Source organism: Nuphar pumila, chromosome 12 (assembly GCF_984573655.1).
Source record: "Nuphar pumila chromosome 12, dmNupPumi1.hap1.1, whole genome shotgun sequence".
Classification (NCBI taxonomy): Eukaryota; Viridiplantae; Streptophyta; class Magnoliopsida; order Nymphaeales; family Nymphaeaceae; genus Nuphar; species Nuphar pumila.
This window is the reverse complement of record NC_143260.1, coordinates 5,552,287-5,568,822: the sequence shown is the minus strand read 5'-3', so window position 1 is coordinate 5,568,822 and position 16,536 is coordinate 5,552,287.

The window sequence follows — 16,536 nt, the reverse complement described above, 5'->3', positions numbered from 1 at the left end:
ACTCATAAATACAAGCCGAGCTGAGCCAAGTTTGTAGACAAGTTGTTCATGCTCGGTTGGAGCTCAAGCCGAGCCTGAACATACTATTTTTTTGAATCAAACCTGGCTCATGTGCACCCCTACTCGTGGGTAAGGAACCTTTAGCTAAAAAAATGTAATATTTTTTATTTTTTTTCATTTTTTTGCACATCTGACCCTTTAGATGTGATCTACATATTAAGTTTAGTAGAAACTGACATTTGGATCATGTTTTTCTGTACATTAGATTTTTATGAGGGTTGAAAAATCAATGGCCTATAATGTACCAAATTTTCAAACCTCAAAAATACATAATTCTATGACATCAAATATGGTGAAAACAACCTCCCCTCATGAGTTCCAACTAAGGGATTCCTTACTCAGGAGGGTAGAAAATGCTCTCTCTCTCTCTCTCTCTCTCTCTATATATATATATATATATATATATATATATATATATGTGTGTGTGTGTGTGTGTGTGTATATATATATATATATATATATATATATATATATATATATATATATATATATATATATATATATATGTGTGTGTGTGTGTGTGTGTGTGTGTGTGTGTGTGTGTGTCCACTAGAATATTTCAACTAAAAATATGTGAATTGAAGTGCAAACCAAGTTTTCCATGGTTTTTTTCCTCTAAGTTCAAACATAAGGATGTGATCTAAATGCTTGGCTTTATAGGGATAGGCTCTTGCATCATCTCGTTATGATGCACAAGTAAGATCTTTTATAGCTTGAAAACCAACAACTCAGAATTTTCATAAATATTCAAGCATCCGAAAGTGATATTTTTTCATAAAAAAAAATGATCCAACAATCAATTTCTAGCAAATGAACTAAATAAGAAATTATTTGCCATAACAAACATTTAGTGCAAACACTTTAACATGACAATTTAGCTTGAGCATAAATGTGTTATAGTCAAATGACTAACTGAACACATCGACTTGGGACCTTGGGAGCCCGAATTCGGTTGGTATTACTTCCCAGAGGGAAATTGTATAGAGTTTACACAAAGAAAATATGACCAATTTTTTTTCATTATCTTTCAATAATTCGCTTTCTTTACATAGTTCATCATTCATAACAAAAGAGAGTAACAATTACGTAGATATTCAATGACAAGAAAGTAAAAACTATCAAGTGCTCTGCCGAAGAAGTAGCCGATCAAATCATGTTTGTGTTAGTGTGTCTGGAACCTACATTTGTAATTAAACCGGGGGGGTGAGTCTACAACCCAATAAGAAATAATTATAAGTAAATAAACATTTAAACTTATAATTGTAGTGGTTTCTAAGCCCATAGTCTGAGTTTAGTTTTTGACACACTACACAAGTTTGTATATTTTAATTACCCCCTCCCCACATTAACTCTTTTAAACACTCTGTCATACAAAACTAATTTTAGGTCGGTTATACCGGTCATAGTCGTCTATGGGCATAGCAACCCGTGTAGAATACCTCAATTCTACATGTTGACCAGACAATGAACTATACACTTTCAGTGGTCCCCAAGTCACTAGACACTACAGTGAAACAAAAGGGGGACCCCGCCGGTAGCTAGCCAAGAGGTCAGACTCAATCTCAGTATGGTTCATGCTACATTCTAGCCATGATAGTTCTCAACCATCCATGGCCGTCTAGAGTTCCCAAACACTGTGTGAGTGTAACCCTAAGTCATTGGCTAAGTTTAACACATAGACCCACATTCTCAAACTCAATTTTTACTCGTTCTCTCATAAGTGATATCATGAAACGATCACGATAGATCTCATTCTTTAAATCTCATGATGAAATTAAGACTCATACTTATCTCATAATAAGCACACAACGATATAGCGTCTCCACATCGTTAAATCACCGATAGCTCACTCTCCATGGTGGCTACACTCAGGTCACAAATCAGATAGCTCTTACCACAGGTCATCACTTCCAGAATTTAAGGGGTTATGTATTTTAATCTCAATATATTCATTCATATAACATGAATAAAATAAAAATAGGACTCAAGTCTAAACACAATCTCATCACAATGCATGTCATTAATAGTTTATCACATAGATATGCTATCATAAAATAATCATTCTAACATGCATGACATACAATAACTAACATGTATTCCATAATTTAATTAACATGTTTATGCAATCATCTCATAATATCATGCATGATCAATTTATGGATATCATGATCACACTTAAAAGCTATCATGTTAATTCATAATTACCATATGCAACGTAAAAGTGTTTATTCACATCTAAATTTTACTTATAATATCCCTTACCTTGAGTGCAAATATTATACTCTAGTCACAATTGAGTCTCAAGATGCTCTAATAGTAGGATCTGGTCATTACACAAACATATTTATATTAATTCTCATAACCTCTTATATTTTTAATAAAAATTTATCAAAATACCTCTCCCAAGTTGACTCATGAAATCTTAATTTTTGTATCACTAATTTTATCAAAACCAATGAACAAGTAGATTCCTCTCTATGATACAAGTCCAACATACCAAACCTCACTTAATTTCGAGTCCGAGGTGCAAAGTTATATCCAATTTACCAAAATGAATTTTGGATACTCACAATGGCATTTTGGTTATTTCAAAATTATTTTTGTAATTCAAAAATAACTCACAACCCGATCCAGATCCATTTCTGATCTGGATTCAAAAATGTTTGATTGGATCCAAACTCCCTACTAATCTGGATCTAGAACCGTCTGATTGGATCTAGATCCAGAACTGATCCAATCAGATCAAATTTTGATTCAGATCCAAAACTGATTTGAACTAGATCTAGTTATATTCTGGATTTAGAATAATCTGTCTGAATCCAGACCCATATCTCTTTAGATCCAGTTCTATTTGGATCTATCCAAATTGACTCGATCGAACTAGATCTAGATTTGGTCTTGTTCAGATCAAATCAAAATGGATCTAAGACCCTGTCATATCGAACCGGTTTGGCCTAACCCAGTTTGATGCAAACTGATTTGGTTCAGCGGTCTCAACTGACTCAACCTGAACTGGTTCGATCTGAACCGGTTTGACCATTTTTTTTTAAATATCTAATTCGGTTTAGGTTGCGCCCAAACCGACTGGGTCTGAGCTCTATAAAACAAAGAGCGGAAGGGGCAGGCCCCCTTCCGTTTGCTCAGGTACAGAGAGGTCGGCCCTTGCCGGCCGACCGACCCTCTCTCTCTCTCCTGTAATCCCTCTTTTTTTTTTGTTTAACAGAAGCTCACTGGTAGCTATGGCTGTCAGCCCCACTTTTTTTGAGAATGAAAAGAGAAATGAAGAAGGGGAGAAGCCTTACCTCATCGTCGGTGGAGAATTAGTAAGCCCTCAACCTGTTTTTTTTTTCTCTCCCTCGCTCTCTGTCGCTTCCTCTCTCCCTCTATCGTTCGCTTGATGCGAGGTAGAGGGGGCTGCGTGAGGGCTTTTATATCCCTCACGTAGGGTGAGGATAAGCCTCACCCCTCCCACGGATTGTGGGGGGTGAGGTTTATCCTCACCCCCTTCGGTCTACCGAAGAGGTGGTTCCCCCAGATAGGGAACCATCTCTCTCTTTTTTTTAAAGAGGTTATCCCCTCCGACAAAAACGTCGGAGGGGGTTTACACTAACGCAAGAAATGACTAGCATTGTCTTGAAAATATGCATCAGATTACTATTTAGACTTGGACCAATGACTGCATCATAGTATCATCTGCTTAGTAAAAAAAATATTCAATAATTTAAAACACAAAAAACCTAAAATGAAACTAACAGAATGGATGAGAAGGTGAGACTGCAATATGTGCCATTATGAGGCCAACATGAGATCAATGGAAACCAAAGCACTCATTACAGAAAATTTGTCATGTTGCAGCTGTATATCCATTATAAAGATGAAAGCCATATTTTTTAAGTATATTGTAAAACCACCCAACAACGTTGGGTGACAAGATAGCAATAAGAAAACAAACGAACAAGGAAAAACGGTTCTCCTAAATCACATAGAGAAGGGAAGGATGAGGATAAACCTCACCCTCCACGATCGACGAATGGGGGTGAGGTTATCTTCACCCATCATGAGGGCTATAAAAGCCCTCACGTGCGTCTTTTCCATCCATCGGTAAAACCAGAGAGCGACAGAGAGGGGTGGAAAAAAATGAGGAGCATCAGGGAGGGGGGTCTTACCAGAATTTTGGCCAACGATGCCAAGTACGCCACTCTTCCTTTATTTTCTGGTTTTTTCGAGCGATAAAAGGGTTGGCAGCCATGGCTGCCAGCAAGTTACAAGTGAAGAAAAAAAATTCAGCTTTGCACTGAGAGAGAGAGAGAGAGGGTCGGCTGGCCGACCCCTCTGCAATAGAGAGGAAGAGAGAGAAGGTTGGCTCCGACTGCCAACCTCTCTACATCTAAAATGAAAAGAAAAGAAAAGATGGAAGGGGTTGTGCCCCTTCTGCCCTTTTCTTTATACATAGTGACCGATCAGGTCGGTTTGGGTGTGACCCAAACCAAACCAGGTAATTAAAAAAAAATGGTATTGGGTCGAATCGATTCAGACTGAACTGGTCTGTGTGTAAACTAAATCGAGTCAGGGCTGACTGGCAGTTCTCAGTTTGGGTCAAGTTTTATCCAGTCAGTTTAGACCGATCCAAATTAAACTGGATCCAGATAATTCTGGGTTGGATCCTATCTGACTGATCTGGATCTAGAACAAAACTAGATCTGGTTTGGATCTAGATCAGAACTGGATCAAGATCCAACTAAATGGATCAATTCTGGATCTAGATCAGAATTGAGTCTGAATCTAATCTAACAATTTTGGATCCAGATCATAGCTGGATCTAGATTCAACTCATAACTAGATAGATTAGTTTTGGATCCAGATCATAATTGGGTTTGGATTCTGTCTGACAATTTTAGATCTAAATCAGAAATAGATATGGATTCAGTTTGTGATTAATTTTGAATTTTGAGGATCCAATTGAGTTTTTGAACCAAACCCAAATGGGTTGAGACTAGGTTTAGTAAACTTAGTACTCTAAGCTCAGACTGAACTTGTTTTGACCTAGGATGAGCCAGGTCAAATTTTAAGAGTCGAAATGATCAAATTACCTTTGTGTGTACCCAAGATCCGATTAAGTAAAATGGACATAACTTTGCACTCCGAACTCAAAATTGAGTGAGGTTTGGTGTGTTGGACTCATATCATAGAGGAAAATCTTTTTGTCTTCTAGTTCTGGTCAAATCAAGAGCATAAAAATTGAGGTCTAATGAATCAACTTGGGAGGAGTATTTTGATATTTTTGTCAAAATATAAGAAGTTATGTGTATTAATGTGAATATGCTTGTGTGATGATCAGATCACATTATTAGAGCCTCTTGAGATTTGATTACAACCAGAGCATAACATTCGTATTCGATGTAAGAGATATTATAAGTAATTTTAGTTGTGAATAAACCATATTACGTTGCATGTTATTGTTGATATTGTATATTAGCATGATTAGAAAGATAATTCTTGAGTGTGAATATGATATGCATAAAGTGACCATGCGTGAAATTATTGCAATGAGATTTTTAGATACACATGTTAGTCGTGATATGTCATGCATATTAGAAATAGATTATTTTTGTGATAGCATATCCATGTTATAATTTGTAAATAACATGCATTGTGAGGACAGTGTAGTTAGACCTGAGTCCTTTTATTCTAGTCATGTCATTTGACTTTTACATTGAGATTATCATGCATAACCTCTTAAATTCTGAAAGTGACAACATGTGTAAAGGGCTACCTGGTTCGCGATCAGAGTGCAGTCACCATGGAAAGTAGGCCACCAATGATTTAACGATATAGAGACTCTACATCGTTGTGTGCTTAGTATTAGATAAATGTGAACCTTAATGTCATTATGAGATTGAGAGTGAGATCTGACGTGATTATTTCATGATATCACTCGCGAGAGAATGAGTAAAACATGATCTTGAAAATATAGTTTAATATAATAAACTTAAAATATGACTTAAAGTTATGTTCACACAGTATTTGAGACTTTAGACAACCATGGATGGTTGAAAGCCATCATGGTTAGGATGTAACATTAACCATGCCGAGATTAAGTTTGAGTCTGACCTCCCGGCTAGCTATAGGTAGGGTCCCCTTTTTGTTTAACTACAGTTCATGGTGATCCAGGGGTCAGTAGAATTGCATGATTCATAGTCTGACCAATATTATAAAATTGAGGTGTTCTACGCGAGTTGCTATGCCCATAGACGGCTATGACCGGTATAGTTGATCAAGTGTTTTAGTTTAGTGTGAGTGAGTGTTTGAGAGAGTTAAATGAAAGATAATTAAAATATACAAACCTTGTATGGTGTGTCGAAAACTAAATTCAGACTAGAAGCTTAGAGCCCTCTATAATTGCAAATTAAAGTTATTATTTACTTATAATTATTCCTTACTGGGTTGTAGACTCACCCCTTATATAATTACAACTGTAGGCATGCTAGCGTAGGCAAAACGTGATCGAATACTTTAGCAGAGTACTTGGTAGTTTTTCTTTTCATTGAATACTCATGTATTTGTGATTTTCTTTTATTATGAATAATGAACTTTGCGAAAGAGAGTTATTGGAAAAAAATGATTTTTTTTTTATGTTTTATCTGTGTGAACTTTGCATGCTTTCCTTCTAAAAAGTAATACCGACCGGACTCAAACTCTCAAAGTCCTAGATCAGGGTATTGCATATATTGAGCCTGAACAATTGGAACATAATAATACAAGATCTAGGCAGCCCTATTACCTATCATTATATACATTTCATGACAATCAATGTGCCCTTTAGCACAAAAGACAATTTAGTGGCCGCCATGTTGTGTGTGAAAAAAGAATCCCACCCCTAAGTAAAGTCATGAGTTTTCCTTTTATCTCGAAAATGATTTTCATTTTCATTAATGCCATATATTTTTTATGCACATGACCCTTTCTTTTTCTTTCCTTTTAATACATATGAGCCACTAATTCTCTCTCCCTGGTCTTTTTTACTCCCAATTGTTAGGGGTGCACATAATCAGAGCTTGAACCAAGCTTGGTTGCTCAAGCCTGATTCATTTGAAAAAACAAGGCTCTGTTTAGGGGTTGGAAATGAGAGAGATCATGAATTACTAAATTCTACCTACCTCATTTACCTAAGATCTAATTGTATCATTTGCAATGTCACTTAGCATCCTCAACCACCCAGTAGAGGCTTAGGCATGACTAGTCGGCCTAGGTGAGACCAAAAAAATAAAACATCAAAAAGAACAAAAATATTATAATAAATAGTTAAATTTAGTAACAAACATAATTGTAACTATTAATGAAGTGTGCAATTCAACGTAACGTCACAAAATTTATATATATATATATATATATATATATATATATATATATATATATATATAGAGAGAGAGAGAGAGAGAGAGAGGATTATCTTGCCCCTGTTTTGTTAGGTCACTATTAGGACCCTCCCAAAATCACAAATTTTAAATTTTTTATGCTCAATCTAAACCATTAGATGTCTTTATGATTGTTGTTAAATAGAGAACGTGTAATTGATTAAGCATCTTTATGCTCATATGTATATTTTAAAGAGGTAAAAAAATCATTAGTAGATATTATACTAAAATTTTATAATAAAATTTAACATTTTTATATCAAATTAATTTGAAACAAAGTTTGTACATCAATAAATAAGTATTGATAAACAGATCTAGCTAATGGTTGAAATTGAGTATAAAACACATAAAACTTTGATATTTGGAGGGTCTTAATGGTGACATAAAAAAAAAGACAGGATGAACCATGTTCTTATATATATATATATATATATATATATATATATATATATATATATATATATATATATATATATATATATATATAACTGAAAAAACACATTTTATGTGTGTGTTAAAAACACATGCATACATTTAAACAATATAAATAAAAAATAAAGAAAAAGGAAAACAAAAAAAGCGAGTGGATGGGCAAGAGGAGAAAGAAGAAGAAAAAAGAAAAAGAAGGGGAAAAAAAGAGAAGTTAAAAAGCTGAAAGGAGGAGGAGAAAGATAAAGAGAAAAAAAAGGGTAAAAAAGGAAAGCAAAAGAAGAAAAATAAGAGGAGAAAAAAAGCTTTTGGGGTAGAAGGAAGAAGAAAAAGAAAAGAAAAAAGCTAAAAAAAGTTAAAAAATAACAACCATGTCCTTATGATTGGCCTAAGTAAAAAACAAAGCTATATCGCCTAAACCCATAAGCCTAAGCGGTAGCCCTACGCCTAGCCAGCTTAGAAACCGCTTTTGACAACTAAGAATGGTACATTACTTTCCTCCATATAATAACCATGACCCTTTTCTAAAACTGATTGCATACATGTCACCGTCATGGCAGGGAGCAGAAAAATGATAATTATCATTACAGTCTTCTTACCAAACCAATCATGCACTATTATGAAATCTAATTAAATAATAATAATGCAGAGAGCCATATTACATTATAACCAAAATTGAAGGAAGAAAAAGTCAATCCTACAAGCAAGCTTCCCATTGAGAAAAATTGATCAAGAAAGTAGGGAACTTTTTAGCATGATTTCCAACTACAAATCTGCAAAAAATCTACTCCTGAAGAGTTTGAGGAACCACTCTTGCTGGCTTTCTTCTTATTGGATCCTGTCAAAACCAAGCAAATTGTAATGTTAAGGAAGAATATTAACCTTTGGATTATCACATTGTGCATAGAATAAATGATATCATCATGGTATTCAGAAATAACAACATCGCCATATTTAAATGAGCGATTTATAATGTAAACTGAATGTTAGTTTCCGTTGAAAATCAAGTCACAACAGCTGAACATTGAGTTCTTAAAAACTAACTAGTTTGTTACAAGAGACCTCTTTGTCATTATCACTTTGTGCTTCCGTATTCAACAGGACAAAATAAATGTCTAAGACTTCATTTCCAAGAAAAGTTCAAATATTCCTGGGGATTGTCCTAGATATCTCTCGCAATGAAAAGAAAACTTTTGTCATACTGCACGATTGTGAAAAGGAACAACATGTCTACATAGCAAAACTCCAAAGATTCAATTAGCTACATACTATGCATGAGCCCATTCATGAAAAGAAAACAATGACAAATTCTGGACTACACCAGACCTTTTTGGAGCTTTAAGAGTCTCAGTGTCAACATCCATATCATCAGTATCAACAGAAGCTGTCGACATCTTTGGATCATTTTGCCAGCTTTCCAGTAGGTATGGCAGGTCCCAAAGCTTCATTAATTAAAAATATGAAACAGGATTTCAAAAAACAGAATTCAGCTGCTTGTCTAGGTACATGCAAAGTGTCGGTGGGTATGCATGTGTGTGTGTGTGTGTGTGTGTGTTTGTGCAAGTATGACATCATGTCAGCCTTGCCACCTGCCTTCAGCATTTGATCATGAAAAATACTATCAAGAAACTTTCTATCATGTGAAAAAACTGCGAAGTCAAACAAAAAAGGTATATCAACAAACAACTTAAACCTCATTTGAGAGCAAAAAAAAGTGGAGTCTAGAGTAGTGTTATGAAATATCAGACTTGAACGAGAACATAAATGTTGACAACAAGTGTCTATAGAAGACACATTAACCAAAACTTACAAAATGACCACAAATAATAAGGCACAAGAATAAAATGAATAATCTTTATTTAACTTCACATAAAATGCTTAAAAAATATTATAAGGCAATTGGAGGGGGATGACCCTTATTTATACACATGAACGAGCTCATATAATAGAGCTAAGAGAAGCACACGAGAGTCGTTGGAGCTAGTCCCTCAAACTTATGGTACAATGACCAAAAGTTTGTCTGAAAAAAATAAAATCTGAGAGTGGCGAGAGGTTTGGTGAAGAAATATGCTAATTGATATTATGAGGTAACATAAGGCAGATCGATAGTCCCATATAAATACTCCTCTCTAACGTAGTGTCAATCAATTTTAATATGTTTGGTGCATTCATGAAATGTCCAATCGCAGGCTATGTATATCACACTTTTGTTGTCACAGCACATGCGTGATGCTTTTGTTACTTCAACTTCTATATCAGCCAACAATCTTCTAAGTCAAACATGGTTGTGGTTATCATAGCTCGATATTTAGCTTTTGTTGATGAAAGAGAGAACTTTTATTCTTTCACTGCTACAAAATCAAGGATTCTCCTAAAAAAACTCAAAAACTAGTGATTGAGTGTTTTTTATTAGGATCACCACCCTAGTCAATATCAATATAAGCAATTAAATCTAATAAAGATGAAGTAGACAAGAAAAAGCCTCAAGAAAGAAAAAATTTAATGTGTCTAATAATATACAAAATCGTTTCCAAGTGAACAGAAGTGGGAGTGTGTTGAAATTGACTAGTTGTGTGTACAATGTGTGTTATATAAGGTCAAGTGATTAAGAAAGGAATCAGAAGCGAGAATCGATAAGAAAAGCAAAAGCGAGAAGCAATGCATTTTAAAATGTATAAAATGTGGAAAGCAAGAAATTTAAAAAATAATATAAGAATTGAATGAGAATATAAATGAAATGCAAATAAAAATAATATAAGAATTGAATGAGATGATTTTTTAATATAAGAATTAATTTTTTAACAAAATCTAAAAAAAAAGAGTATCAATTTAGAGAAAACACATAGAAGTGAGTGTGAAGTGTGAGAAAAAACACATAAAAAACATGAAAAATAAAGTGAGAAAATATATACAAAAAATAGATGAAGCATGTAGAAAGCATAGAAGAAGCGTGAAAGAATCGAGATTCTCATTAATTTTCAAAAGCGAGGAGTATTGTGCTTTCAAAGCAAGTTTTCAAAAAATGAGCTTTCCACCTATCTAAGAAGCTTCTAGTAACCCTGACTTAAACTGCCTAGTAAAAGAATTTCAATTGAGAAGTTTTCAATTATAGAAATTGTCATTCAGAGGCTTACCTTTTATATATAATTTCACAAAAAAAACTTTCTTTTTTTGAAATTCTTAATTAGTACCTAACATTGAGTTAAGTAAAAGGTGGGTCTAGGTCAAGAAATTACCCAAAAAAAATACTATTTTTATATAGTTAGGCACGTTGCTATCCAGAATAAATCACATATACTGAGCTAGGACCCAGATCTGGTCCAAAATTTTCAATCAGATCCAACTAGTTATGTTGCATTCAAGATCTTTCTCATCGATATGGTTGTTGATGGGTTGGGCTTGTGCCATATCAGGGTTTGACCAAAACCTAACAACCAGTTAGATTCAGATGCCCAATCTAGATTATGTTGGGCCATGAAAATGAATCCCAAATCATGTTCCTATGATCTAAAAGGTGATTAAAGTATATATTTACACTAAAAAAATACAAAAAATACTCATGTCAGCTAGATTGAGTCGGATATCCGAACACATATAAAAAATGATCATATTGTACAACATAATGACATATTTTCTTAAATGCCCACAATTTTCACTATTTTCCTCATGTTTAAAATCATAAATATTCAGTTTTAAAAAGACATTTCTACCCTTCACACACGTGAAGTTCCTAAATATATGTAAATTTTCTCTCAAATATGTGACTATTTTTTTGCAAAATAGGTTTTGCTCTATGCTATTTTTGGGCCACCACTGAAAATCGAGAAAAATAAAAATAATAGAAGGCAGATCGAGACGTTAGCTTTTTAATGCCACTAAGATCACCTTGATCTGATGAGTGGTTGGAGAGAAACATTCCGTAAAAGATAGATTGTTTGGTTATTTCAATCTGGAGAGCATGCTTTTATTCCAGGAGTTTTTTGCTCTGACTTAAAATATGAAAATTATAGGCATGTGTCTCATCTTTTCAATAATTATAAAAACATAGGTTTTCGATGTTGAATCTTCCCTATATATGCGATTTTTCTCTTTTATATATATATATGTGTGTGTGTGTGTGTGTGTGTGTGTGTGTGTGTGTGTGTGTGTGTGTGTAGAGTTTCTCCTAAACACTGTGATTTTTAAATATATGATTTTTTTCTAAAATATATATGGAGTTCTTCCTATACACGTGATTTTCTTATAAATATATATGATTTTTTTCTTAAACATGAAATTTTTTAAGTTTAACAGGATGTTCACACATGTTTTTATGTAAACTTTTAAGGATACGAACTTAGTTAGATATTTGTGAAGTTTCAATGTTTGAGTTTAACAGGATGTTAGCACTTATTTTTATGCGGACTTCCTTGTTTTATTTGTATATTTTGTATGAACTTTCTCATTTTATTGCAAACTTTCTCATCTTTGCGTATATTTTATGCGGACTTCCTCATTCTTGCATATATTTTATGTGGACTTCTTCATCCTCTTTTATGCTAACTTTCTCATCCTTACTTATATTAAACAATCTATCTTCTAGATGACATTTCTTTCAAGCCGATTATCAGATCAAGGTGATCTTGATGGCGTTGGAAAGTTAACGTCCTGATCTATCTTTTTTTTCTAGATTTTTGGTGCAGGTGGCAAACAAAAATAGCATAGAATAGACAGAAAAAGCATAGCTGTCTCTATTCATCCCTTATTTTAAGAACGTTGCTAGGTTGTATTTCAGCACACGTTCATCGTTTTTCAGTGAATCGAGTATCGTTAGAAAGGTGTTATGTCTGGTTTCTTTTTTATTTTTTGTATTTTTCATAATATTTAATTTGGTAGGTTGAAATATCCTCTGAACATAGATTACTCAATTGTTTCAGTCTACAGAGTATGTTTCTATTCTTGTTTTGGAACTTAGAAACAGAAACTTTAGAGGAGTTTTCAGTTTTATTCGGTTGTTCCAGTCTTAGAGTATGTTTTTATTCCTGTTTTGGAACTCAAAAACGAAAACCTTAGAGAAGTTTTCAGTTCTGAATCAAAATGTTATAATCATGTATATCAGCTTTTCAACGACTATATAAACATAAATTTTTTACATCGGATAAGAGAGTTATAGATCTAAGAAGAAAGATTGTTTTCCAAAAAACAATCACATATTTGAGATGAAGTTTGCATATATAGAAAGTTTGCACATTTGAAGGGTAAAAAGGTTTTTTTAAGTCTAGTTATTGCGATTTTGAATATGAAAAGAATATTGAAAATTGTAGGGCATTTATTAAAACATGTCAAATTCGCATGTTGCTTGGGTCGGGATGACCTGCATAATATCTGGGTCAGAAGTTTTCATCCGCATACATAGGCATTCGGGTTCAGGTCAGGTCAGGTATCACTTGAAAATTACATTAAAGTCGCAGTAGTTCATATCAAGCAACCTGCAATGTTAAAATAAGATTTTTGTTAGCCAAGATGTATTAATATACTCCATGATATACTATCTAGCACCTGGAAATTAGATTAAAATATCAGTAATTAATCTATAACAAGCAACACACAATACTAAAATAGGATTTTTGTCAAACAAGATTACTCCATTTGCTTAATGGGTGGTCGTGTCCTCAACCCAGAAATTAAGATTTTTGTCTTGAAAATTGTCATGCCGTGATAAATAGGAAATTCCTTAGTATGCGAAAGGAACAAAATAACGTAAAAAAAAAAAAAAACTATTCATACCTGCAATTTTGTTTTTTATATAGTGGACATACTTAAAAAAGAAAAATATGTCAGTGGGTGTTTTTCTACTAATCTAATCACCCATCTCAACATCTTACTCAATGTCATTATCTCTATTTTTTTTTTAATTGATGACCCTTAGAAACCGCCCTTAGGGCAGAGATCTAGTGGCAATCAACTTACGATCGTCGTGATAGCAGCGTAAAACTCCGTGGGTGGTGGCTCTCAGGGAGTCGCCTTGCCTGAGCTAATTATGCAAATTTAAGGGGTGAAGTGATGAAGTTGGTCAACTTAATTCATGCATCGCATGTTACCATAAATCTGTTATTAGCCCAATTGTGTTGCACCACTTTCCTTCGAAGATATGGTGTCGAACGTGTTGAGCATCCTCCATGGAAGCCACCTTGATCACAAGCTGGTACGTAGAGGACATGTCGCACATAATGGGCCTACATTAGATGTATGCACTTGCATGTAAGGGATATGTATACGCTCTAAACAGCTAGACTGGGTTCACCTTTTATTTTTTTGTCTTTTTTTTTTTGTTAGGGTTGATCAAGGCCAACCACTCTTACTTGGACCCGGACATGGACCTGGTTGGTTGAACCTTTGGTCCATTAAAAATTCGACCCGATTTAGGCAGCATGATCATATCTCCATCATCGCAACTAAGGGTGTCAACCAATCGGATCTGTTTCGGACCCAGGTGGGTCCACACCCAGATCTGGCTTTGAGATTCTGGTATTTGGTCCAAACTGGGTCCTTTGAGACCCATCATTAGAAAAAATCAGACCCGAGTGTTATAAGGATTACATGAACCAGACTCGAGTCCCATACCCAACAAAAATAATATTTCTTTTTTATTTTTAAAACATTGAAAATTTGCAGATCCTAATCAAAACTTTGGTCAGGCCCAGGTCTGGTATGAAATTTCACAAATTAACCATATTATGCTCCATATACTAATTGAACTCTTTGGGTCTGACAGATTCTAATTGGGCCTTCTTCTTTATCACCAAACCCTGACCCTGTTAGGGTTCAGTACGGGTTGGGTCCAGGTCAAACCTGACTCATTGACAGTCCTAATCACGACCATTGCGAATGTCTTTTATCTATCCTATATATGGCATATGATACCATGCATCATAAGTTGATCCTAGCTATCCAATCGATGCATCTGAATGGCTAAGACTAGTCCACATTTCCGGTGAGAATGTGGATTAATTGTAGGTGTCAGATTTAACAACTAGGTTAATTTAAGGGTGTCAGTGAGTTGGGTTTGACCTGGATCTTACTTGTATCAAACCCTATAGGGTCAGGGTTTGGTGATAAAAAAGGAGGTCCGATTAGAAACCGGGTCGAACCCAATACCTCTGATTAGTATATGGTGCTGGGTATGTTTTGTGAAATTTCATAGCAGACCCGGGTTACAATTGAGACCCGTGATTTTTCAATGTAAAAAGATAAAAAATATTATTTTATCGGGTATGGACAGAGTCTGGTTCATGTAATCCTTATAGGGTCCGGGTATGGTTTCTCTCATAGCAGACCCAATAGGACTCGGGTCCAAACGTGGTACTCGCACCTCAAAACAGATAAGGGCTAGGACTCACCTGGGTCCGAACTAGATCCAACATATTAACACCCCTAGTCCATGACATATCGTACGATAAAATTGTCACCATCTTTACGTTCTCTGAGGCCAAAGCATCCTTTTACTAAAAAATAAAAAAAAGAGAAAAAATAATCTACCCGAAGGCCTTCAATCTCGAATATCCATTTTTTATTCTCATTTTCTCTGTTCTTTAACACAATTCCCCTAGCCCTTCCTTCGCCCATACCGAGCTGGGCCGTTCTCTCGTGAAATAAGTTATAAAAAAAAAAAAAAAAATTCAAAATACTCCTAGAACTTTTTGGTTTAATTCATTTGCAAATGCCTACCAAAGTTTTCTTATTGTTTAAATCAAACCCAATCATAAACTGACCTTGCTCTTGGTTTAACACTAAACTTACATTTTAAAGTTACCATTTTACCCCTAAAATATAATTATTAGCTTGCCCCTGTTCTGAAAGTGAAACAAAGACCTCTCACACAAGAAACAAGATACTAGACCACTACACCGTACAGTTTCAAGTCAATCAACCCAAACTAGGGGTATCAATGGGTAGGGTTTGGTTTGGACTTAGGTGACACCCAACCCAAATTTGTTTTAAGATGCTGGTATCGGATTCACTCTGATCCAATCAGACCTATAATGAGAGAGAGGGAAGTCATGACTCACCACTCTTTATATATATATATATATATATATATATATATATATATATATATATATATATATATATAGAGAGAGAGAGAGAGAGAGAGAGAGAGGTGCTAAACTGTGTGCTAAATAGAATTTTTAGGTTTTATATTATTTTATTTATAAATTCTGATCGTACAGATGTGATCTATGTACTTTGATTTTATACACATGGGTGGGTTTTTATAAAGTTTAAAAAATCAACGGTCCAAAATCTTTGTAAAATTTTGAGGCTACAAACTTCATTTTTTCATCGAAAACATATGATAAAGTGTGGATTCTTAACAAATCGGTCGTGCCCAACACATTTATAAGGCCAGAACCCCATAAAAAGCATTGAAGAAGCCCGAAAAACCCATTTAGCACGCGGTTTAGCACCAAATGGGTTTAATTAGCATGAACCCATTACTCATATATATATATATATATATATATATATATATATATATATATATATATATATACTTACTTGGGGAAGGCACGTAGGTAGCATGGTCATTTTAATAAATATAAAACAAATTTTTTTTTATGCTGCTGTATGTCAAACTGAGCCAGCGTGACCA